We start from the raw sequence: 27,583 nt of genomic DNA, 5'->3' as shown, positions 1-27,583 counted from the left end.
ATTGTAGAAATGTATTTCATTTTACGAACTTCTTATGTGCTACCAGTTTCGACATTAAACTGATGCCATCTTCATGCCCCACATGTCACAGTCGTAAAATCGCTATACACGGAAGGAGCCATATAACTGCATCCGTGAATCAAATTGTCATGCAACAGCTCTTGGTGGCCAGGCGACACAGACTCATAAAATAAAATGGTTCAAATGGCTCTGAGCACTATGGGACTTAACTTCTGAGGTCATCAGTCCCCTAGAACTTAGAACTACTTAAACCTAACTAACCTAAGGACATCACACACATCCATGCCCGAGGCAGGATTCGAACCTGTGACCGTAGCAGCAGTGCGGTTAAAGACTGTAGCGCCTAGAACCGCTCGGGCACTCCGACAGGCCTCACAAATGCAGTGTAAATGTATGAAACGGGCGAGTACGTCATTAAAGAAGATGCATAGCAGTATTTGACAATTAAAATCGCTGTTCTCCGCTGTTTTCTCTGAACTTTAAAGCTGGTATTGTTAAAGAGAAGTACATTTGCAAGAAATGATATTCTTTATAGTCATTGGTGTGACTGACTTCTACATCGGAAATAATTAATGTCACTTCATAATAATTCTTCAGTTGTTTACATTTATTTTATATGTTAAAATAATATAACTGGTGTTTAAAAAAGAACTCCCTAGTTTTAACTATAAATTTAATGTAGAAATTAATGAAAAACTACATTAATGAGTACATGTCATGAAAGAGAAAGCCTTCAAGTATTGTTTAATATTTCTAGACTTCAACGTGGGATCCATTTCTTGCCCTACACACATCAAGACCATATTCCACTTCTCGCCACGTATTCACCAACATTTTAGGTGTAACTGTTCCAACCGCCGCGACGATTCTTTCTCGTAAATGATTGATGTGTGATCTTTTCACTGTACACAACATTTTTTATGTGGCCCCAAAAGAAAAAGTCCATTGGCGTTAATTCTGGGCACGGTGGTGGCCACGGTATCGGGCCAGCACTGGAAAGCGAGTGTCAAGAGTCACACACACATGGTTACCGTAATGGGGTGGGGCGCCATCTTGTTGGGAAAACGCAAGCCTCTTTTCCGCCTCAATATCGCCCATTTGGGGAAAGACGTACTCTGTCAACGTGTCACAACAAACATCCCCGTTTATTGTTTTCTCTACAAAAATGGAAGGACCAATCACACCATCTTCCATCAAACTGCACCGGACTTAAACTTTTGGGATAGTCATGTTGATGCTGAATAAGTTCATGTGAATGCTCTGCCCCCCAGATTCTGCAGTTATAATGACCACTGTTCCACTGACATGAAATGTAGCCTCATCAGAAAAGAGACTTTTTTTTAAAAAAATGACATCGTCAATTCTGTGTAGAAAGTCAGCAGAAATCTCAAACCTTTCTACTTTATCAGTAGGTTTTATTTCATGTAAGAGTTGCAATTTGTAGGCGTGCAACAAAAGTCTCCTATGCACATAATACACAGTAGCTTTAGGCGCTCCTAATTGTAGACTACGTCTGACCAATGATGTCTTCGGGCTTCGAACACACGAAACAAGGATCTGTTCAACATCTTTAGAAGGGCCTACCTGATGATTTTGCTTTTAAAACACTACCGGTTACCTTGAGGTTAACCAATGACGGATAGCTTTTACTGTAGTTGGTTCACCACCATACTGACGTCTCAAACTAGTTGCGTTCTTATAAATGACTTAGTTTTCACAAGCCAAATAACACACTGCGCTTAATGTGCAGAGTACACATTGTTGCTGAATTGCTCTGCACTGTACACAGGTCTGGACTGAACTGAGGGAACAGAGGAGAAAGACAGCACTGGTACTGCCTCAAGGTCAAACAGACCTGCCAGCTTCAGGGGAGCCAAACTTGTAGAGTGGATGAACCAGACATCACAAATAGTGTGTCACTTTGTACAAATTCTAGGACACATTAAAAGCAGGGAGTTCTTTTTCAAACACACTATATATAACACGCAAGTGTATGAGGTTGACATATTGCGTTATCATATTTCTATTTTTTGTGTCCAATATGTGGTCTTTTTTTTCTTTGTGAGTTATCAGTTTTCTGACGGGTTTGATGCTACCCGCCAATAATTCATCTCCTGTACCAGCCTCATTTTGTATCACAGAGCATCCCTTGCAATCTACGAACTTAGTCATTTGCTGGATGTATTCCAATCTCTGTCTTCCTCTATAGTTTTTATCCTCTACAGCTCCCTCTATTACCATAGAGTTATTCCACTATACCTTAGCAGATGTCCTTTCATCCTGTTACATCTTCTTGTCAGTGTTTTCCACATATTCCTTCTCTCACCGATTCTATTGAGCACCTCCTCATTCGTTACCTTGTCAGTCCACTTAATTTTCAACATCGCGAATGCTTCGATTCTCTTCTGTTCCGGTTTTCCCACAGTCCACGATTCACTATCATACAATGCTGTGCTCCAAACGTACATTCTCAGAACTTTCTTCCTCAAATTACGGAGTATGTTTGATACTGGGAGATTTCTCTTGGCAAAGAATGCCTTTTTGGCAGTGCTAGTTCGATTTTGATGTCCTCCTTCCTCCCTCTGTCATGGGATATGTTGCTGCCTAGGTAGCGGAATTCCTTAAGTTCATCTACTTCGTAATTACCAATTCTGATGTTAAATCCCTCGCTGTTCTCATTTCTGCTCCTTCTGATTACTTCGGTTGACTCTCAATTCGTATTCTGTGCTCATTAGATAGTTCATTCCGTTCAAAAGATCCTGCAATTGTTTTTCACTTTGTGGCGAAATAAGTAAAAAAGTTAAATTTATTGATTTTTTGAAAAGAGAATTTCTGAAAGGCTTTTTTTACGGACTGTATTGACCGGCTTGTATGCGGGCATATTCAGTTCTGCTTGAAATTTTCCTGTAATATAATTTACAATTCCGGTTAATTACATTTTTGAATTCTACGTCATTGTTGATTTAATGAGAGTTCTCACCTTAGACGTAGAATTAGTCCTTCTGCTACAATATTAACTCATTAGTCGCCATCGATGTTCTTCTCTTTGTTGATCGAGTGTATCTTCCTAAGTCGGCATCGGTTTACGGACACACCCACGCTAGAAGATCACAAGGATGCCAGTGAGAGTGTTCTGGGGAATGACGACCGCATCATAGCACCCGCGGCTTTTGTACCCGAACGACGTGAATCTCTTCCTTCCTCAGACACCGAAACTCATTGCCGAAAGCAGAAGTCGCCCAAACGACGAAAACAACGCCGCAAGACATCAGAATCAACCATTGAGCCCCCTCCGCAGGACGAAGAGATGGCACATCACTCTGAAGGAGAACACGATAACACTTTCTCCTCTGCCACGGAGACGCGTCATCCAAAAGACGGTGAACCGTCCAACAGAGAGCGTGCGCAAGCCCCGCGCCCTGAAGCCATGGAACATAGCACGCCTGTTGTCACCGTCGCAACTGAACCGACTCGGCCGGCGCTGCCACCTCTCGCCGATGTCAAACCTGTCGGACATTTTTCATGGGCGGATGACACGGATTTCCCACCTCCATCTGATGTGGAAATGAGATCTGTTCCTCCGTTAGACCAACACTAAAATGGGGGAAGTTTCTACGGCGACTACTGCGACTTCTATGGACTTCCAGCATCCACCACAACAATCTTCACCAGCTACGACCCTATCGGCAGCACGAATCTCCCATCAGGCGTACCGAATAGCTACTATCAATACTAATAATATCGGCTCCCACGCTAAACTTCAACTGCTCCGTGACACGCTAAGAGCAGCGGACATCGACATCGCCCTGTTACAAGAACTGAGGACAGCAACTTGGGCTGGGTGTTATGGATATGAGACGTACGCCGCCCCTGCAGCTATGGAACACACAGGCGCAGCCATCCTCCTCCGAGAAGGGATTGCAGTTTCCGATGTCGCATACCTCCCAACAGCGCGAGGGGTGGCCATCACAGTTGACGGACTCAAAATCATTAATCTGTACGCCCCATCGGGCACTGATAAACGGAGGGATTGCTCCCAGTTCTACGTAGAAGATATCACACCTTTATTCCTCGGCTGATACGATCATCTCATCGTAGGTGGAGATTTCAACTGCGTTCTCGAGCGCACAGACCAATACCCCCATTTCACCACATGTCCGGAACTTCGCTTCCTCGTCCGCCGCCTTCGTCTCCTCGACACTTGGCGAGTGGTACACGGCGACCGCCCGGGGTATACACACATTACGAGCCACTCCGCCAGCCGACTTGACAGAATATACATCTCTAACGCTCTAAAATCAGTTCTCCTCGACGCGGAACGTTGGCCGTCTGCCTTCTCGGATCATGACATCTACATCTGTACCATGAACCTACGTCGACAATCTATATGGCGCAGTGCAGGACCTTGGAAACTCAATGTAGCACTACTGCGGGACCCTTAATGTCGACAACAGGTCACCGACACGTGGCACACCTGTGTTCAACGAATTACGCGTTACGAGACCACACTGCAGTGGTGGTTGCTGTGCGCCAAACCGGCCATCCGACGCACATTGACACACTATGGCAGAGCCAAAGCCAGGTGGAATCACCATACAACTGATTTCTACTATAGCGCTCTACGTGAACTCATGGATCAACCTCCATCCCCGGATCGTCTAAAAGAAGCTCAACGCATTAAGGCGAAGATTTTAACCTTGACCAGATGTCGTCTAGAGGGAGCTATTGTACGAGCACGCAGCCAAGATAGGATTAACGGTGAAGAACCTTCTATGCATCATATTATTCAAAATGTTCGTCGACGCCGACAGGCTTTAATGACAACTTTAGACTTACCTGATGGACGCCGGCTGACTTCGCAAGCTACCATTGCGGATGCATTCACAACGCACTATAGACTTTTATATCAAGAGGTACCTGCCGGTGCGGAAGCCATTGCTGAGGTTACCCAGGAGACACTTGGTACTCTAAGCGCAGCAGCGGCTACCCTCCTGACTTCTGAAGTGACCAACGACGACGTCCAAGGCGCTGTGGCTAAAGGGTCTCTGAATCGATCTCCCGGCCCGGATGGTTTACCTCTCGAATTTTACAGAACCTTCCAAGATTCGATGATGTCACGATGGAGGGACATGTACTGGGAACTTTTGTTCGGCGTGGCGAACCCGCCACCAATGTTCATGGAAGGCTTACTTGTACCAGTCCCGAAACCCGCAGGAGGAACACGACTCGACAGTTATCGGCCGATCACGTTACTCAATTCCGACTTCAAGATTTTCACACGCCTTCTAGCAGTGCGACTCAAACATGTCTTACGAGACATTGTTTCCCACGAACAAACATCTTTAGGCGGCGATCGTAATATACAGACAGCCCTCAGTGAATATCGAGATGTGATCGCTGTGGCAACACACTCGAGGCTGCCAGGCGCTTTAATCTCCATCGACTTCAAACAAGCGTTTGACCGAGTCAATCATGCATTCCTGAACGCAGTGATGAACCGAATGGCAATTCCCCCGACGTTCACGCAAGTGGTTATGCGGCTCCTTCGTGGAGCAACGTCCAGACTTCTCGTCAACGGCAGACTTACAGAACCTATACGGATTGAACGCTCAGTACGGCAGGGTTGCCCCTTGTCGACGGTGCTTTATGCCATTGCGATGGAACCACTCATTTGCGGATTACGGAGACGTTTGACAGGTATTCCACTCCGGGATCATATGTTCCGCTGCCGAGCTTACGCGGACGACTTGGCCCTCGTCGTACGTTCAGCGGCCGACGTACAAGCTGCGATGCAGTGGATTACCCGTTACAGTGAAGGGGCAGGGAGCGCTATGAACGTGGCAAAATCATGCGCCATGAAGATCGGCCGCGGCCTTCCCGCAGACAGCGTCGTCCCATTTCAACTGGTGGACACTCTTCGCTGTCTCGGGTTGGTGTACACGCGAGACATTCGCCGCACCTCGGCGATCAATTATCGGACGCTGCTGCAACGCATCCGGGCCAACATACAAAATCACATTCTACGCCCGCTGAATATGTGCCAGAGAGTCACCTTCGTCAATAACCATCTGGCAACCCGGATACCCCATATAGCGCAGATTCTGCCCATCACTGCGACAATGGCGGCCAGATTACAGGCGGCTTTCGGCTATTTCATTTGTTCTCGACACATATTCAAAGTCCAGTATGAAGCTCTCACCTTACCGAAGCGAGGTGGTGGCCTCGACCTGGTTAATGTGAGAGCCAGGACTACGGCACTTTACACCAATACTATGCTCCGGTTATGGAAAAGCCAAAATGCTAGTTTTACTGGAATGTTGACCACCGAGCTCGCACCTGTTTCGAGACGCCCACCGACGTCTTTGGCGCACATCCCACCTCCGATGTCACATATCGGCCGTTTCTTTTTGGAGTACAGCTACATATGCACCGAGCTCCCCAGGACCAGGAAGACGACCACCCGCGACATCTACCGCCTTCTCCGAAAGTCTCCACCACGCAGCCCCGCCGAAACGACGTCAACCTCAGGTTTCATGGCCTACAGTTTGGAAAACGATCCATCAACCATATCACACCACTGACACCACCTCTATGTGGTACCTTCTCGTCAACGGCAAGTATACTACAAGACAGAAACTGCATCGTATTGCACTGGTGGACTCACCCCTGTGCCTCAAATGCAATGTCGAAGATACAGATTTACATCGTTTTGAGTGTGGGCCAGCAGCAGCTGTCTGGACCCTCGTACAGAAGATTGTGGCTTTCTACCTCCGAGTACCACCACATCATGTTTCTCCTACTATAATTATATATCCTGACACGACCTACTTTCCACCGGCTAAGTGGCACGCCGTCACATGGATCAGTGGCATGGCTGTCAACTACCTCTTCCGGTGGACTTCTGGACACGCCTCCAAGTACGTCACCACACCCTTCGCCGACATCGACACTATCGGGCCCATTTCGCGAACTATTTACAGAGTATTTTCACCAACCCGCCTCAAAGCTGGAATCTCAACGAACATTGCCAACCAAGACTGGACGATCCCACGTTCCCCTTCAATGGTCAATGACAGAATGCATTTTATTCTGATGGCGCGCCAAAGTGGAGCATGGCGCGGAAAGTATTCCTATTTTATTTCACTTCTCTTTTCTCCTCCTCTTCTAAGTTTTTTCTCCTTATACATGTTTATCCCTTTCACACATAGCTCTCTATCTGCAGCCTATTTGTTTTTCTTTCTCCTGTGCTCCCCCAAAACAAAAACAAAAAAAAGACTAAAAAAAAGAGTTTGCTGCTGATGGTGAGACTGTATACTCCTTTATGTTAAAAAAAAAAAGAATAAAAATATAAGGCCTTTGCGGAAATATAGCTACCTCTTATGTTTTACATTTTCAAAGGGTATTGTGTTCTTTTATGAAGAACGTCGTCTCTTATTTTCATGTTCAAGAGGTTTTTTTTATATAAATTAAAAAAAAAATTATAAAAATACGGAGAAAAAAAAAGATGGTAGAGCACTTGCCCGCGAGAGGCAAAGGTCCCGAGTTCGAATCTCGATCCGGAACACAGTTTTAATCTAGCAGGAAGTTTCATAACGTTAAGTTTCTCTCTATTCTACTACATCTCAGAATTTTGTACATCTTGCACCATTTCACGTTGTTTGAGTCTTCTTCGAGGTTTGGCGAGGTCTGCGAATGCTACGAGCATGTCGTGATTTTTCTTCAACCTTTCCTCCATTATCGACGGCAACGTGAGAACTATGTTCCTAGTGGTTTACGTTTCCTAAAGGCAAACTGATCGTCAACTAAGAGATACTAAATTTTTTTCCATTCTTCGTTATATTATTCTTGTCAGGAGCATTGTTGCACGAGCTGTAAAGATAATTGTGCGATAGTTTTCGTATTTACCTGGCCTTGGTGTTTTCGGAATTGTGTGGATGGCAGTTTTCCGAAAGTGTGTCTTACAGATTCTACACATCAAGCTGAGTAATCGAGCGGGTGCCACTTCCCCCAAAGGTTTTTAGAAATACCGATGGACTGTTATGTACCCCATCTCCCTTATTAGATGTTAAGTCTTTCATAGCTCTTTTAAAATCTATATCTAAAACTGGATCCTCTATGTCATCCCTATCCACGTCTTGTAACACATACACCTCTAGTGGCCTTCAGTGTCCTCTTTCCACCTTCTCGTTTGCTATATCCCTGCTTTTCAATTTAACAAAGGTTATATTGGCTTTCGGAAATTCTGACTCAGTGCTCTCGACGGTCAGTCTGTTTTCGATTTCTTCACATCTTTCCTGTAGCCATCTCGTCTTGGCTACCCTTCATTTGCTATTTATTTCTTTCCTAAAAGATTTATGACTATATTAGTCTCTTCCCGTCTTTCCTTGAAAGTTTCTGTCCTTCCTTCTTTCGATCGGCTGAAGTATTTCGTGTACAATGATTTTCTTGTGTTGGTACTCTGGTGACCATCGATAGTGCCACTTCGGTGCAACTTGGGAATTTAAAGCAACATCATTAGAGTTAAAAATCAGGTAACAGTAGATATGGGACCAGCAAAACCTTGGATGGCAGAGGAAGTATGGAAATACATCAGCAAGACAGAAAAATTAAAGAGCACCTACAACCAGATTATTATCGTGCAGTGCAGCGATGGGAAAGAAAATTGCATAAAAGAGGCAGCACATTATTCAGAGAGGGATTCATGTTGGAATTCAAGTTTCACTTTCTTCGATATTTAATTTTGCTTTGACTGTCAATTCCTTTTCTATCCATATTTTTCTTGAACAAACGTTAAGTCCCCAGTTGTGAGTTATCTACGTGGCCCTTGCTTGTGCTTGTTGTAGTTCTTAACCATTTCATGCATCCCTCATACCATTCTCTCACCAATTTGCATTAGTCCCTCGCATACGATTGTATAATCTGTGGTGCTTTCCTGTCACTGGCCACTTCATAACCCGCAGCCGACGTAACTTTATAGCTTTCGACCGCCGCCTGCATACACAAACAGCTGTTGCAGGCGAGTCACGCCGTTTTTACGTGCTATGCGTGTTGATAGGGCGTTCAGCTACGGTGCGAGGTCTCGTTAAAATGCATAATTGAAGTACTCTGATAGCAAATAAGCACTGGCGGAGGTTCTCTTTATTTGTACTTTGGTTTGTCTATGGTTCAGTCCAACCACTGAGTAATTATATTTAGGCATTGAAAACTATAAGTATTTCCAGTTTTGTGGTTGTGTAAGCTGAGAATATACGATGGCCTAAGAATTTCACCATCATCATCTGGTTCTAGGTATAGGACATCCAGCAAAGAAATAATATGCATCTAATTACGTCGCCTGTAGATCTTCGTTTTTTTTTTATTATTTCGGTGTTCTTAGGCACCCTTTAAGTGCTTGTCATCAGGGTGGTCTCAATATCATTCACTTTCGTTATCAACATGTAATCTTTCAGGTTAAAGCAAAACAAATAAATCAACAGTATAATACCCAGAGTAAATGATGGCTTAAAATCCGTGGGAATACCTATCCTTCTGTAGTTAAGGGGGCATCTAATCCAAAACGAGGGTCACTATTACGCAAAAATATATCTTGATTTCCTAGTGTTTCGTCTGAAGATAAAAACACGGATTCATTATGTGAAGGGAAGAACGCGCTGGTTAATACTGTATGACGTACTTTTTCGCCCGCGTATTGTGACGTGTGTGTTTAATGAAGGCGAAGAGACAGAGAAAGTATATGAGGATATTGAAAGGGTAATACAGTATTTAAAGGGAGTTGAAAATGTAATAATCGTGGGGGACTGGAATGCAGTTGTAGGGGAAGGAGTAGAAGAAAAATTTACGGAAGAAAATAAACTAGGTGCAAGGAATGAGAGATCAATTGAGTTCTGTAATAAAATTCAGTTAGTAAAAGCGAATACTCTGTTCTAGAAACGCAAGAGGAAGAGGTATTCTTGGAAAAGGTCATGTGATACGCGAAAACTTCAGTTAGATTACATCATACCCAGCAGCACGTATAGACTCAGATCACAAAGTAGTAGTGATGAAGAGTAGGCTGAAGTTTAAGAGATTAGTCGGGGAGAATCGATACGCAAAGAAGTAGGATACAGAAGTACTAAGGAACGACGAGATACGCTTGAAGTTCTCTAAAGCTATAGATACGGAAATAGGGAACAGCTCAGTTGAAGAGGAGTGGACGTCTCTAACAAGGGCAATCACAGATGTTGAAAAGAGAAACATACGTACAAAGTTAGTAACTGCGAAGAAATCGTGAGTAACAGAAGAAATGCTTCACTTGATCGATCAAAGAAGGAAGTACAAAATGTTTAGGGAAACTCAGTAATACAGAAATACAGATCGCAGTGGAATGAAATAAATAGGAAATGCAGGGAAGCTGAGGCGAAATGGTAGGGACTGACTCAGCATGTAGGAAATTCATAACACCTTCGGTGAAATTAAAAGCACGGGTGGTAACATTAAGACTGCAATGGGAATTCCACTGTTAAATGCAGAGGAGAGAGCGGATAGGTAGAAAGTGTACATTGAAGGCCTCTACGAGAGGGAAGATTTTTCTGGTGTGATAGAAAAAGAAACAGGAGTCGATTTAGAAGAGATATGGGCTCCAGTATTAGTATTAGAATTTACAAGTGCTTTGGAGGAATTAGGATCAAATAAGGCAGAAGGGACACATAAAAGTCCATCAGAACTTCTGAAATCATTGCAAGAAGTGGCAAAAAAACGACCATTCAGGTTTGTGTGTAGAATGTATGAGGCAGACGACTCATCATCTGACTTTCGGAAAAATATCATCCACACAATTCCGAAGACTACAAGAACTGACAAATGCGAGAATTATCGCACAATCAGTTTAACACCTCATGCACCCAAATTTCTGACGAGAATGATATACAGAAGAATGCAGAATAAAATAGGTGTGTCAGGTGACAATCAGTTTGGCTTTAGGAAAGGTAAAGGCACTAGAGAGGCAATCCTTGCGTTGCCATTGATAATGGAAGCAAGTGTAAAGAAAAATCAAGACACGTTCATACGATTTGTCGACTTGTAAAAATCGTTCGACACTGTAAAGTGGTGCAAGATGTTCGAAATTCTGAGAAAAATAGGGGTAAGTTATAGGTAGAGACGGGTAATACACAATATGTACAAGAGCCAAGAGGTAATAATAAGAGCGAGCGACCTAGAACGAAGTGCTGGCCAAGAGAAGTCCAGTAACATCCACATAGGCCTTAATTTCAGGAAGAAATTACTGGGAATATACGTTTGGAGCACGGCATTGAGTGGTAGTGAAACATGGATTGGGGCGAAACCAGAACAGAGAAGAAACGAAGCGTTTGAGATGAGGTACAGAGAAGAAACGAAGCGTTTGAGATGAGGTGCTAGGTACGAAAATTAGATGGACTGACAATGTAAGAAGTGAGGTTCTCTATGGAATTTTTTAACATATCAAGCAATAGCTTCCATGGTACTGAAGGGAGCTGTAGAAGGTAAGACCTGTTAAGGAAGGCAGAGGGTGGAATAAATCTAGCAAATAACTGAGGACGTGAGATTTCTAGAGATATAAAGTCTGCTCTGTAGGAAAGAACGATCGTGTGGAATCCAGCCCGCTGTATTCGTCTACTAGACCCATAAGGCAGTAGGTACAACGCCCCGGTTGATGACGTGTTACTTCACTTCCGGAAAGCATTCCATACCGTTTGCACTGATGGCCAGTGAACAAAAAGGACTAGCATACGGGATACCAGATGAGATTTGTCACACGACTGAAGAGTGGCTCTCAACACAACATGTCATTCTTAATGGGGAGTAATCTTCAAAAGCTAAATAACTTGGGGCGTAACACAGTAGCGTGTTACAGAACCGTTACTGTTCCAAATGTGTGTAAATGACCAAGTGCACTCTCCATCAGGCTGTTAACTCATGATGCAGTCAGTGGCGTAGGGTGGTTTTCTGCCACCCTATGGGGATCCCTAAATTAGCGCCCCCTTTTCTTCCAACTAAGCAACAAATAATTGATACCTTCGACAATGAGTAGCAATATTTGGTTAATACTTATAAGCTGAAGACAGGGACGTTAAAATTTATTTTTCCTGCATATTTGAGTGACTTCTACGCTTTCGGCAATGCTGAGCAGTTCATTTTCGAATATTATTTGTATGAGTTGTTCGTGTGAGTTTACCTCAACAGGAAAAAACTAACATATCTTAGGCCTGTTTCAAGAACGAAAATATGTACATTCAAGCAATGAGAAGTAAATAATTTGCTACATCTCAACCTACAGGGAATGGGCTTTCGTAGCAATAAATTATGGTGTTCTGATTTAAGTTTGGGGCGTAGCTCAACTTATATTAACTCTATGATAATTACTTCTCAGTAGGACCTGAGTTGGCACTTTGACTGCCCATTACAAGCGGTCCATCCAGTCTGCGTGTAGGCAGCCGCGCTCCAACTGGTCGGCAGACCGCTTGCTGGCGGGATGAATACAGTTAAACCAGGCTATGTCGGGTTCAGATGAATTTCAGCACTCACAAGAGCTTACAATGATGTATGAACTTTTCATAAACCTACAATGAAGATAGTAGTAACGAGCAGTCCTGCCAAGAAGCGACACCAAGGAGAAATGCACTAGTAACAGGGAGAAAAGTGTTTGTAGCAGAGGAGAAAGGGAATGGTTATACTTGGGTGGAAGCCAATATATTTGTCACCATAGTCCTTGTTGGTTGAAACATTTAACCTAATTTCCAGACTAGAGATTTAGAGGACCTTACAAAAAGCTTTAACAGTGTCTAGAGCACAGGTAGATTGACATCCTGCGGGGTATAGGGAACAAATAGTAGATTTTTTTATTTTGCAGCTCTGATTTTCGAGGGTGAGTGGTTAGATATTAAGTTCAGCAAGGCGTTATTTTTCGGTGGTTGCCATGTGTTAAGTTATACAGGAATAGTTAGTTGAAGAAGGGTTATGACTGAGGAAATGAACTTACCCAAGTTCATTAATTATTTTATAGAACTGCCGATAAAAATGCATTTGACTTTTCCTTTGGCAATCGTGATATAGTTAAGATTACTTTGCATAACGAAATAGAGTGCGTCTCACGTCACAGGGAAGAGGGTAGCAGACTCCGCAAAAACAGCAAAAGAGATATTACAACTTCAATAGGTTTTGAATTCGTTCGCCTCTAATGTCCTAGGTATCTTGTGCAAGACAGAACAATGAAATCAATTGAAGTTGTGCAATGAAATCAAAATTATGAACATTGTCTGTATAAGCATCTAATGACGTTGTTTTATTATTTGTAACATCCTTCTGCTTCATACAATTAATTTGCTGTGGTTACACACACGCACAATCCAACGATATTTACTGGAATCGGTCTCTTTCCTTGGCACTATCACACACGAGAAACTTCGCAAGCAATTTCAACCATTCTCTCCAATGTCACTGTATCTTTATGTACTGCTATGGAAAATGAAGTGTTGTGTTTAGGACCAGCGGCACTGATCTCGTTATGTTGACTAGTAACTGAAAGAAACAATATGAGACGGTGTGAAGTTTAGTAACCTTGTTTTGGAACGCTGTAACAGGGCTACTCTAGGCTATCCTACAAAATATTTTAAAGTTTTCATTGTCACCAAGTTTATTCTGTACACGTTTCCAATCTGTATTTCGCAACTACATTTTATAGTCTGAAATTCTCCTACGCTTTTTTTTTTTTTAAAAAGAAGAGTTCCTAACTGGCATGACCTCAGTCAAAATGCTTTGAAATTTTTTCTATTTTTACATCCAATTTGTTCCTATGAATGGATAGTACGAGATTTGACTTCAACCTGTTTGAGATATTCAGACGTAGGAAGTGTTTTAATAGAGCAACGATAAATCTAAGGGGAGATTGAACATACAATATTTAACACGATACAACATTATAGACGAACTTTTTATTTCCTGGAAAATCTATAAATATCATTATGTTCTCCCTTGTAGAACGGACACACGAGGATGTAAGACATCACTTTGTAAAGACTAGAACGTATTCACAAATGAACCTGAAATACTGTAGCCACTCCAAATATATTCAGGATCAGCAAAAAGTCTCGAAGTTCACGAAAGCACTGTCTTATCTTACACTGAATGTAAAATGCATGCAAATATTGGAAATAAAAACGTCTCATACTCTGTCTCTAGTTTAGGCGGGTTGCGAATTAAACGTTTTTTTAAAGATTTTATTCTGCTCCTTTTTTTCACACGAACTCTACTATATTTTTCAGTGTCAATTGGTCTCTCTTGTTCGATTCCAGAATAGTTAGATTTGTTAATTTCAAACTTTGCCTTTCGCAGGGAAGTGCTCTACCAACTGAGCTACCCAAGCCGTCCTCACAGCTTTACTTCTGCCAGTACCTCGTCTCCTACCTTCCAAACTTTACAGAAGCTCTCCTGCGAACTTTGCAGAACTAGCACTCCTGAAAGAAAGGATATTACGGAGACATGGCTTAGCCACAGCCTGGGGGATGTTTCTAGAATGAAATTTCCACTCTACAGCGGAGTGAGCGCTGATATGAACCTTCCTGGCAGATTAAAACTGTGTGTCGAATTGAGACTCGAACTCGGGACCTTTGCCTTTCGCGGAAGGTAGGAGACGAGGTACTGTCAGAAGTAAAGTTGTGAGGACGGAGCGTGAGTCGTGCTTGGGTAGCTCAGTTGGCGCAGTCCGCCTTTAGCCGCGGAGCAGCTCGGACTTGTTTACGTCCCGGCTGCGAACGTTCGCGGAAGAAGCGGTGTTTACACCGTCGTCACTCGCGTGTGTTACTGTTTGAATCGAACGCCATGGCACATAATTTTCGAAAAACCACGATACAGTTCACGTTCTGTAACGAGTAAGCACGACCGAAGGCTTTCGAAATCGAACGTTTCTTGAGGGACGAAGTGCAACTTAATTACACGGAGATCATTGGAATTCATTTATCAATCGTGAGCAGCACTCTTTACGTAAAGATGATTGACGACGCAGCATGCGCTAGGATCATTGAAGCCGCCAAACGAGGATTCCAGTTCCGACACTCCGATGGTCATATTGGCGAAGTTTTAGTTGCTCATTCGGGCCTGGGCGTGCGTACGATTCGAGTCTTCGAGCTGCCTTTTGAGGTACCAGAATCATTGGTCACTGAATCGCTCAAGACATATGGCAGAGTTATCAGTCATACGGCCGAACGTTGGGCAAGTTTTAGCACGTATCCAGTGCTCAATGGTGTCCGACAGGTGCGAATTGCCCTTACGAAACATGTGCCATCGTACATCAACATCGGCGGCTGTCGAGCTATTGTCATCTATGATGGACAGCCCCGGACATGCTCCGGGTGTGGTGGTGAAGGACATCTTCGATCTGCGTGTATACAGAGGAGACTCGTGCAACTCCCCAGCGGAGACCTCCAGAACCCGACTACACCAACGTCACTGCCGATGACTTACGTGGCGGCGCTTCGCGGGGAGGTGACGCCGAGGTCGGAACGCACTATCGAACCGACGCCGCAGTTGATTGAGGCGCCTTCGGACCCCACTGACGAAGGAATGGCTCCGACCAACCTCCAATCCCAGACATTACAGGTGGTGCAAAAAGAGGTTGACAGTATCACAACAGGCATGGAAGCTGAAGTGGAACGGCCCCAAGGCGTTGTGGCAACGGCGAGACTGCAGGAGATACAAGATTCACCGACACCAGAGGCCGAGGTGAGGGCCCGCAAACAACGCTCGCCAAAGCGCCGCAAGAAGCGCCGACTAAACTCTGCGGAGACGCTATCTTCTCTTCTTGGAAGCCCAGAGGAGACTAACACTATGGACCTGTCTGACTTGGAACCACAAGCTTCGGATGTCGCAGACCATATGAATTCGGACAGTGAAAAGATGTCATGTCGCTCAGACGACGCATCCGCTCAGGGGCCTGCTACCCCTTCTGCGGTGGAGTCTAAAGCTGCGAAAGAACAACAGCTGTCACTCATCAATGCTGCACAGGAAAATTTGGAGCACCACAATGATATCAGCTGGTATGAGCAGGACGACGAAATCACCGATGCGGACCATTCTACTGGTGGGGACTCGCATCCGTCTGGATCTCAAGAAACCTAATACCGCAGGGACACGTCCGTCGGGCGACCCTCTGCGGATGTGCAAAGGGACTGTCGATACGGTGAAACTTTAACATCATGTGGAGATGACAGTTACTCGAACCCAGGCATACAGAATAGGGACAGTGAATGTAAATACCATTAGATCGCTCGTGAAACAGCAGTTGTTTAGGGACATGATATACGCGTCGGATGTGGATATACTGATGGTGCAGGAAATCTACATTCCTGAGTTCCAGGAAGTCCATGGCTACATCTCCTACACCTCGCCGCACTCGAACAACGACAGTGGAACGGCGATATTGGTCCGGGACGGGATTCCGGTTCGCGACCTGGCTTATCTACCTTCGGCACGAGGACTGGCGATAACTGTTAATGGAATTCGCATTCTCAATGTTTATGCCCCTTCCGGCACCGACAACACACGGCCGCGTGCGAGATATTATTCGGAAGAGATTGTGCCATTATTTACCGGCAGATTCGATCATTTCATTATAGGTGGTGACTTCAATTGTGTTTTAGCCCAAAAAGACCAGAATCCACATTACAATACCTCTCGTGAATTGCATCTGCTATGCCGGGATCTGGAGTTAAGCGACACCTGGGACGTGATTCATAGGAACCCTGAGGGACATACTTTTTACACCAGTCACTCGGCGAGCAGACTCGATCGAATATATGTTTCGGTTGGCCTACAGGATAAGGTGATCGACGCGGAACGATGGCCTGCGGCATTTACTGATCATTTGGCTTACATTTGTACCATATCACTCCCTAGGCAAAGTGTGTGGAGAAGCCGCGGGACATGGAAGCTCAATTCATCACGTTTGGCAGACACCGAATGTCGTCAGAGAGTCGAGGAGGTATGGGCCACATGTCAACGCCGTCTACCAACATATACCTCCGTGCTTCAATGGTGGCTCGAGTGTACTAAGCCGGCAATAAGAAGAGCGCTCATACAGTATGGTCGGGATAAGGCGAGATGGCAAAGAGACACTCTTGATTATTATTACACCATGCTTCGTGAGCTGTCCTTCCAGGTGCCGTCTCCAGAAGATCAAGCGGATGTTCATCGTGTCAAGGCACAAATCCTATCGATCACGCGACGACGACTGGGTGGCATCCCAATACGGGCAAGATGTCTCGACACCATCACTGGGGAACGTACCTCGATGCACCATGTGTCGCGGGAACATAAACGTTACCACCGGGCATTGGTAACAGTGCTCCACGGTTTAGATGGCCGTCAACTGACAACACAACAGGACATTGCAGATAAATTTTTAGAGCATTTCCGCCACCTCTATGCCGGTACACCGACGGACCATCTGGTGGGGGAAGACGATATAAAGGTGGCACTCAAAAAAGGAGCGGCCCATAAATCACCAGGGCCAGATGGGATTACGCTAGAGTTTTATCGAGAATTCGTGGACATGATGATGCCACAGTTGGTGTCGATGTACAATGAGGCGATGCGTCCGGACATGCGACTACCGTCGGATTTTGTGACGGGCTTTCTTCTTCCCATCCCGAAGATGGCGGGGAGTCGCAATGTTAATCAATATCGGCCTCTCACTATGCTAAACACCGATTATAAAATCTTTGCAAGACTACTAGCGTCTCGTCTCAAGCTGGCGATATCCAGGACAATATCCCCTGATCAGGCTTGCCTAGGGGTGCGAAGCAACATCTCCTCGGCGTTAAGTGAATACCGTGACGTTATCGCCCTTGCGGAAACGTGTAAAATGCGAGCAGCGATGATATCTGTGGACTTCGATCGTGCGTTCGGTAGGATAAACCATGACTTCTTGGCGTCAGTCATGAGCCGAATGGCGATTCCACCTGTTTTCATCTCCATCGTTATGAGGCTAATACGAGGGGCTACATCGAAGGTGATTGTAAACGGCCGGGAAGCGGGCTCGATTCCCATTAACAGCTCAGTCCGACAAAGGTGCCCACTCTCCATGATGCTGTTTGCGGTAGCGCTTGAGCCGCTGATGTGTGTTATGAGGCGCTCACTTACTGGGATAGTGCTTAATGAGAACTCTTTCGTTTGCCGCGCATATGCGGACGACATGATCCTCCTTGTCAGGTCAGGACATGAAGTGCGTCAGGCTGTTGAACATCTAGACTCTTACGGGACGGTGGCAGGCAGTGTCTTTAACATGACGAAATCAAAAATTATGCACATTGGATGGGGTCTGGAAGACGTACCGGGATCGTTTCAGACGGTGGAATCGCTGAGATGTCTGGGGATTACATTTACCCGTTCACTACGGCGGTCAGCGGCGGCGAGTTCTCGGCGGCTTCTGCAGAATGTTCGTCTGCCGATACGCAACAACTCACTGAGAGCCTTTGACATGATCCAACGTGTGGTATACACCAACGTTCACATAGCGTCACGACTGCCCCATTTAGCGCAGATCCTACCAATACCGAAGGGTATTGCAGATCGCCTCATGGCTGCCTTTGGTTACTATGTTAGTACTGGGATGTTATTTAAGATCAAGTATGATACGTTAACGCTACAGTTCCGGAACGGTGGCCTCAACCTCACAAACGTGAGAAACAAAGCTCTGGCGCTTTACATGCGAGCGATGATACGAAATTGGCAACAAAGAAGGCATACCATAACGTCAGTTCTGATAGAAGTACTTGTTCCGCCTTCGTACGAACCCCCTATAGCGATGGGCAATATTTCGCCTTCTCTTGCACACATTGCCTCATTTCTTGTTGATTACAGTTATGTTCGTCTGAAAGTACCTTCGACGAGAATACCCACGACTCGGGAGATCTATAGATGCTTGATGGATCACCATGGGCGCAATATAATGGAATTCAACTACCCGTCGAGAACGTGGAACCACATTTGGTGTGCAGTGCATACTCCATTACTGTCAACAGCAGCGAGATCGATGTGGTATATTCTTATAAACCGTAAACTTGTGACCAGGAGTCGATTACATACAATTCATATGGTCGATTCTCCTCTTTGCGCCAACTGTGGACTGTTAGCAACGGAAGAACATGGTTTAGTGTGTGGCGCAGCGAGGGACGTCTGGATGCTGACGCGTCGAATACTGGCCTTCCTTCAGCGCACTAACTACACAGAAATCACATCGGATGTACTTTTTCTACCGGACAAGACCTTTTTTCCGAAACAAAAGACAAATGCGGTCAATTGGATCGCTGGACATGCGACGAAATATTTGTTTTCGTACGACATTAAGTCCGTGATGGATTATTGGATGTATTTACAAGAACAACACGAGCTCATACGGAGTCATACGAAATACAGGACTTACTTTTCCAATTTTTTAGGAAGTGTTTTTCACAATCCTCCCGATAGCTGGGGGGTCCGCCCCTGACTAGGATTGTCATTTACTTTATTGCTGTTACAAGGAGAAAAAAAAGTTGGTAGAACACTTGCCCGTGAAAGGCAAAGGTCCCGAGTTCGAGTCTAGGTCCGGCACACAGTTTTAATCTGCCAGGAAGTTTCATATCAGCGCATACTCCGCTGTAGTGAGGAAATTTCATTCTACCAAGAATATTGTAAATATTAAATAACTGTAATCAGTTTCTATGTAGGGAAACTTTCCTCACAACTAGCATTACTTATGGTTCAGCGTTATAACTACATCAGGTAACAGTTCTTCAGATTTATATTCAAAAGAAACTATAATAAACTCAGTGGGCCGGAATCAGTAGGTTCTTTCGTAAAATCGGTTGTAGCTCCACACGCAAGCAAGCTGTAACTCTTCTCTGCAAATAAATTAAGAAGCTTGGTTAAGCTTGCATTCCTCTTCATCAATGCTCACTATTATCGCAGGCATATTTTTAGGCCAAATACTGGATCTGCTGAACCTTTATCGAATTTCAGTAGTTTCTGTACCGAAGAAAACATTTTTTATTTTAAGTCGTCTTCATTGGGCATCTCCACTTCCACCGCCCTGTTTCGTCTTGTATGTTCAGTGGCAACGACAGGCTCTTCATGCGAGTTTTTAGCGTAACTTAAGCCGTCGTCTATGAATTCCAGTCCCTTCTCTTCCGAAACCATGTGTGAGGTGCTTACTTTCCTAGCACACTTATCTGCATGGAGTCCACCTCACCTTCATTTGCAAATATTTTGGGCATCATTCACTGTTTGCTGCATCTGTTGCCAGAGATCCAAGAAACGCAGAAACGAAAATGATTGCATTCCGAATAACAATGTTTCTGAGTCCTTACCTGTGTTCAAGCTCTCGTTTGTTTCTGTTAGCTTCTCTAGCATTGTCAAAATTTCGTTGTAATCATTTTTAGTCATGTTTACTCCATCCCCTCTTGCTCTCCAACGTGTGTTCCGAATTCTCTTCAAATTTTGGGGAGGTTGCCTGTCAGCCACCTATTGGCTGGAACATTTAATCTAAAACGATTCTCCTCCATACTTGAGATTTAGGAACATTTAATAAGTAAGCTTACGGAGTCTAGAGCACAGGATTTATTATCTTAAATCTGAGGAAATATGGCGCAATGGTGATCAAGGTGTTGCTGATCTTGACCTTGACGAAACGGAACTTAAAGATAAGAAAGAATACATCGGATTCAAAACGCTTCGATGATTTTTCAGATAATATTTTGAAGTTTTAAGCCAATTGTTTGCGTCATTCAAGTATAGATTCGACACTCATTCTCCAAAAATTTATAAATTGTTAGAAAAATTTGCTCTTGGACGTACTGCCGTCATCGATAAAATTGCAAACTTTTGCAAAAATGATTTCGATGGAGAGGGGCTGATCAGCGATAGAGACATGATTTTGCAAATCTTCAAGAGACAAAATGAGGAGGAAGAGAACTTGAGGGAAGTTGTAGAGATGCTAGAAAATATGAATGCACAAGAAGACTAATTGCAAGCGTTTGTGCACGTTGTTCGCTTGCGTATTACAATCCTTTATCGTCCTGTTTTGATGAAGGTAGGTTTCCTTTTAAGTCCATTAAAATCTTGTTTAAGCTCAACCATGTTGCAAAATCGTCTCGATCACATGTTATTTTACGTATCTACTGCGACATTGCCGATAAACTAGATTTAGATGATCATGTTCGGGATGAAGCTTTTTTTCCCCGTGTTTGCTTTAACAAGAAATATGTTTTTGGATGGGGTCCGCCTTTAGTAAAACACAATTTTGTTTTTTATTCCAAACATGTTTCACTGCAGTTGCAGCATCTTCAGTGGGCTTTTATTTGATGGCTGTTAAAGATAAACAATCTTCTTTACTGTTTGCATACATGTAAATATTAGTTTTTAAAATCGTAATTACAGATTTTTGAAGAAGCACTTAAAATTATGAATTCATACCTTTTCACCATCTGGTGTGGTTTTCCTGATGTATTATGTTTCTACAGTAACTGTTTTCTTTCACTGTCATCTGAAACAACATACGCCTTAACGTAGACAAATTATTCAAGCCAAAATTACTATTTGAAAATTGTTATGCTATGCCTGAAATTAATTAATTCTCTCTCTCTCTCTCTCTCTCTCTCTCTCTGTGTGTGTGTGTGTGTGTGTGTCTATTTACATGATGTTCCAGTTAGTTTTCTTTTTTCCTCATTTTCTTCACTGTGAAGTAATATTTATTGAGCTGTCACTGTAACTCTTTCATTGTTTGCCAGGTGTAAAGACGAGTATGGCGGACAGTGGAACAGTTGAAGGTGTAAAAACAAGATGGCTGACATGGAATAGTTGAAGATGTTCCTGGAAGTTGTTCTTAATCTTTCAGAAGTGTCTGTGCATTTTGTGTGTGTGTGTGTGTGTGTGTGTGAGAGAGAGAGAGAGAGAGAGAGAGAGAGAGAGAGACAGTAGGTTTCAGATATTTTCTTTTTTTGTGTGTGGGGTGAGAGTAGGAGGGGCCGAGAGCTCTATAGGTTGGTATTATCAGATAACACACACATACACACAAAAAAGAAAAATTCTCAAACCTACTGTCACTCTCTCCCTCTCCCTCTCTCTCTCTCTCTCATTCTCTCTCTAATCTCTAACTTTTCCCACCCACCCACCCACCCACCCACCCACACACACACACACACACACACACACACACACACACACACACAACCTTCCACACAGAATTAATTAATATCAGGCATAGCCATAACAATTTTCAAATGCTAATTTTGTTTAAATAATTTGTCTACTTTAAGGTTTATGTGGTTTCAGATGACAAAATGTGAAAGAAAACAGTCACTGTATTTACATAATACATCAGGGAAACCACACCATGTGGTAAAAAGGTATGAATTCATAATTTTATGTGTTTCTTGCAAAATCTGTAATTACGATTTTAAAAACTAATACTTACATGTATACAAACAGGAAATAACATTCTTTATTTTCAACAGCCATGAAATAAAAGCCCACTGAAGATGCTTCAATTGCAGTGAAACATGTGTAGGACAAAAATCCAAATTGTGTTTTGCTAAAGGCGGACCCCATCTAAAAACATATGTCTAGATTTAGATGATTTGTTAACTACATTTATTTCGTAACACGAAGAGCACAGCACAGTTTTTTACATCATGCAGGTGCCTTTTTGGTACAGAACAGCATTTGATACAATAAATAACATTTTCGAATCATTCTGAATTACATTTAGAAGGGAAGACCCATTTTTTGGCAATTACCGGCTCAAACAAAACATGAACCGCCGGGCCTGATCTGTTGTGCCTCAAAGGGACTGTAAAAAGAACTTTCTTCAAAAGTTTTGGGAACTGAATTTTTCCAGCAATGTCTCCTCATGTGTAGAGCAAAAATCCTTCGATGTTGCCCTTTTCCAGATCTTGTTGACATCCTTCATGCGTTCGATTAAAGAATCTTTGACTTCTCTTTGGTAATTACTCAAGACTCTTGAATAAACTACATTTTACAAATGTCAGACGGGTTTTGCCAGTGAATGTATTTTATGGGTAACTTGAAGCAATAGTAATGTCGCATTTGATGATCAGAAATATGATTCGGATCACGTGAGCCCAGATCATATATAAAAATACCAATGGACCAAAGTAGCCCAGTTTCGCATGTTATGTTGAGAAGTTTTTAAATCTACCTCTTCACGTGGATTACCTTACAAAATATTAAAATGAGTACAGATAAAGTTGTAACAGGTATCGGATTTGAAAAAAGAAATCATTTGTCAACAATCTGTATCATTTGATGGTGCCTGCAGAGACGAAAATTAGGGAGTAAACGAAACAATTTTTCACTGTGACGAACGTGCCAAAACAAAGCGTGTGGTGACCAGTTTATGAACTAAGAAATCTGTCCATACTGAAGACACTGCTCCTACCTATCGGTAAATCATAGTTCTAAAATTCTCATCGGTAGCTGTGGCCTGTCACAACAGGTCAAAATATTTTCCCTTTTGGTTCAAGTGACCCTAGTTCATGGTATAATTTTTAGGTCAAATCTTAAAGCTCCATTTTGAACCTCTTGCATTTGTCCAAGTGCCTTGAAATTCTGCGTAAATACCTATGTACTCATGATGACAACACTTTAACTGATCTAATGGCCAAGCAGGCAGGATTATACAGCTTGGTCGCTACTGGTTTCCTTAGAGGATTGTTCTGCCTGGGAGACCTGCACCTGTGTCGTTTGCGAAGCCTTCTGCTGTGTATACGGCGGCGTCTGATTATGCACAGCAGTGTGTACCTTGTGTTCACCCAGTTGACTGGAGACACGCATCGTGAGGTGGCCTGTTTAATTATTGAGAACGAAGTCGTGAATCAGATGGTGATACCTTGGATGTGGCGTCCCAGCGTTTCTCTTCTCAATGCGACTGCGTGTGTCAGTGTTGTGCGTGGGCCAGCGGGGGTAGGCCAGTGTCCCGGACTCGAACAACAGACTCCCGCTTGCCAGTCTTCGGCTGTCAGATCATCATCACCAGCTCACAGGTGACTGCTGATGTGAGGCCGTCTTCTTCCCGTCCTCACGAGTCACCCGGGTACGTAAAAACCAGTCTCCAAATACCTTCTAACTTCTGGCGGCGAGGCTGCTGCTTGCTATTCCATTACAGCGTCGGACTTGGTGCTTCTGTGTACGATGTAGTCTCTTCCTGCATGGCGGTCTTCGGCACCGACTGAACTGTACTGAAACTGAACTCGAACCAAAACTGAACTGAAAACTACTGTCGGGCCCACTGCACCTCGCGCACTTATTTACTTCAGTACACTGGAGGCGAACGACTTCACGGTCATTGCCTCTGCTGTCACGTTGAAAAGCTTCTCGAAGAATCTTCTTAACGTCGGTCATTGGCTCTTGGAATGTAGGCGAGGGCCTTTGCTCACATGCGACAACTGAGAAACACGTGAGCCGGTCGGGTGATGCCCTGACGGCTGAATCGACAGCTCCTGCTTATGTGGGGAGGGCGATGGCTTTTCCTTAATGTGCTGACTTGAAAGCGCCGGCTGTTGCCACTGCTGCTCTGCCCGCTGTTTGCCAGTGTGTAACTCTTCTAAACTAAACTAAGTTTTTCATTTATTTTCTAATTTCTACTTCACTTCACATTGATTTCATTAATTTATTTATCTACACTCCTGGAAATGGAAAAAAGAACACATTGACACCGGTGTGTCAGACCCACCATACTTGCTCCGGACACTGCGAGAGGGCTGTACAAGCAATGATCACACGCACGGCACAGCGGACACACCAGGAACCGCGGTGTTGGCCGTCGAATGGCGCTAGCTGCGCAGCATTTGTGCACCGCCGCCGTCAGTGTCAGCCAGTTTGCCGTGGCATACGGAGCTCCATCGCAGTCTTTAACACTGGTAGCATGCCGCGACAGCGTGGACGTGAACTGTATGTGCAGTTGACGGACTTTGAGCGAGGGCGTATAGTGGGCATGCGGGAGGCCGGGTGGACGTACCGCCGAATTGCCCAACACGTGGGGCGTGAGGTCTCCACAGTACATCGATGTTGTCGCCAGTGGTCGGCGGAAGGTGCACGTGCCCGTCGACCTGGGACCGGACCGCAGCGATGCACGGATGCACGCCAAGACCGTAGGATCCTACGCAGTGCCGTAGGGTACCGCACCGCCGCTTCCCAGCAAATTAGGGACACTGTTGCTCCTGGGGTATCGGCGAGGACCATTCGCAACCGTCTCCATGAATCTGGGCTACGGTCCCGCACACCGTTAGGCCGTCTTCCGCTCACGCCCCAACATCGTGCAGCCCGCCTCCAGTGGTGTCGCGACAGGCGTGAATGGAGGGACGAATGGAGACGTGTCGTCTTCAGCGTTGAGAGTCGCTTCTGCCTTGGTGCCAATGATGGTCGTATGCGTGTTTGGCGCCGTGCAGGTGAGCGCCACAATTAGGACTGCATACGACCGAGGCACACAGGGCCAACACCCGGCATCATGGTGTGGGGAGCGATCTCCTACACTGGCCGTACACCTCTGGTGATCGTCGAGGGGACACTGAATAGTGCACGGTACATCCAAACCGTCATCGAACCCATCGTTCTACCATTCCTAGACCGGCAAGGGAACTTTCTGTTCCAACAGGACAATGCACGTCCGCATGTATCCCGTGCCACCCAACGTGCTCTAGAAGGTGTAAGTCAACTACCCTGGCCAGCAAGATCTCCGAATCTGTCCCCCATTGAGCATGTTAGGGACTGGATGAAGCGTCGTCTCACGCGGTCTGCACGTCCAGCACGAACGCTGGTCCAACTGAGGCGCCAGGTGGAAATGGCATGGCAAGCCGTTCCACAGGACTACATCCAGCATCTCTACGATCGTCTCCATGGGAGAATAGCAGCCTGCATTGCTGCGAAAGGTGGATATACACTGTACTAGTGCCGACATTGTGCATGCTCTGTTGCTTGTGTCTATGTGCCTGTGGTTCTGTGAGTGTGATCATGTGATGTATCTGAACCCAGGAATGTGTCAATAAAGTTTCCCCTTCCTGGGACAATGAATTCACGGTGTTCTTATTTCAATTTCCAGGAGTTTATTACCGGAATAACAATTTTGTTTTTCAAAAGGAAAAGGGACAACTCAAATACTTTAACAGTTAATTACTGACATACAGAAAAAATTTCTATCGGAATAATTACAAAGTCGTCTTGTCTATCTTAGGGAAAAGATCAGTGAAACTTCAATTCGGCTCAGTTATTATTTAGTCTCCATACTACAGACCTCCGCGACCTCTTTGCCAAATATTACAGTACGAAGACGACACATGCGAATATTCCGAAGTCCAACAGACTGAAAATGCACTCGCCTCTCATAAGTCTGTATGAGAGAAAGAGGTCTCGAAATTTCTGATAGAAATCTAGTCTTACCTTCTTTACTCGCCACAGAATGTCACTTCCTCAAACAATGCAAATTGTGGCGAAATAAAAAAAATTAATTTATTGATGTTTTGAAAAGAGAAAAAATTACAGGTATGGAACTTTAACTTTGGAATTTTTGAATGACTTTTTTACGAACTGTGCTGACCGGCTTGAATGCGGACAGATTCAGTGCTGCGTGAAATTTGCCTGTAATGTAATTTAATATTCCGGTTAATTACATTTTTGAACTCTACGCCATTTTTTATTTAATCAGAGTTCTCACCTTAGTCGTAGAATTGGTACTTCTGCCACAATATTAATTCATTTATCACCATCGATGTTCTTCTCTTTGCTGACTGTGTGTATCTTCCTTTACGAAGACGGTGGAAACAAAGGAATACAATGCTACGTAGCTTTAAATAATTCGTAAAACTTAATTACTTTTCACTATTTTTTTATTCATAAGACAATAAGACTTACTTTGCTCGTCGTACAAACCATAAATACTAACAAGATGGCTGCCTTTCCCCACACACCAAAAATTACGTCCAACCCCCACAAGGTAACAAGCGAAAGTGTATCTTAACTCCTTCTTGGAGTTTGAAACAAACGATAATTCAATATGAACATTACAGAGATTATATTCTACATTCCTCTCAATTTAATCTTCGGCGCTGCCTTTAAGGTATTGTATGTCTCTGCGTCGGAATGTGTCATCACAAAATGAAGCAACATCATTTTCCAGTTGTGAAAACAACACAGGGTGTTGGGATGACTGTAGATGATAAACCAAGACGGGCTCCTCGTATGCTACATATCATTATTAAATCTGAAAGGCCCGCAATCCCATCAGAGCTACGACTGGAGTCTTGTGGGGCGCTGATAGGCGGACAGCGATGCCTTTATACCGGTCTATAATGAGGGCAGACTTTGACTACAGACGCATGTTCAAAAATTCAGATGGCACTAAGCACTGTGGGACTTAACATCTGAGGTCATCAGTCGCGTAGACTTAGAACTACGGAAACCTAACTAACGTAAGGACATCACACGCATCCATGCGCGAGGCAAGATTCGAACCTTCGGCCGTAACAGCAGTGCGGTTCCGAACTAAAGCGCCTAGAGCCGCTCG

The sequence above is a fragment of the Schistocerca gregaria genome, chromosome 2 (assembly GCF_023897955.1).
Source record: "Schistocerca gregaria isolate iqSchGreg1 chromosome 2, iqSchGreg1.2, whole genome shotgun sequence".
NCBI classification, from domain to species: domain Eukaryota; kingdom Metazoa; phylum Arthropoda; class Insecta; order Orthoptera; family Acrididae; genus Schistocerca; species Schistocerca gregaria.
This window is presented reverse-complemented; position numbering follows the sequence as displayed.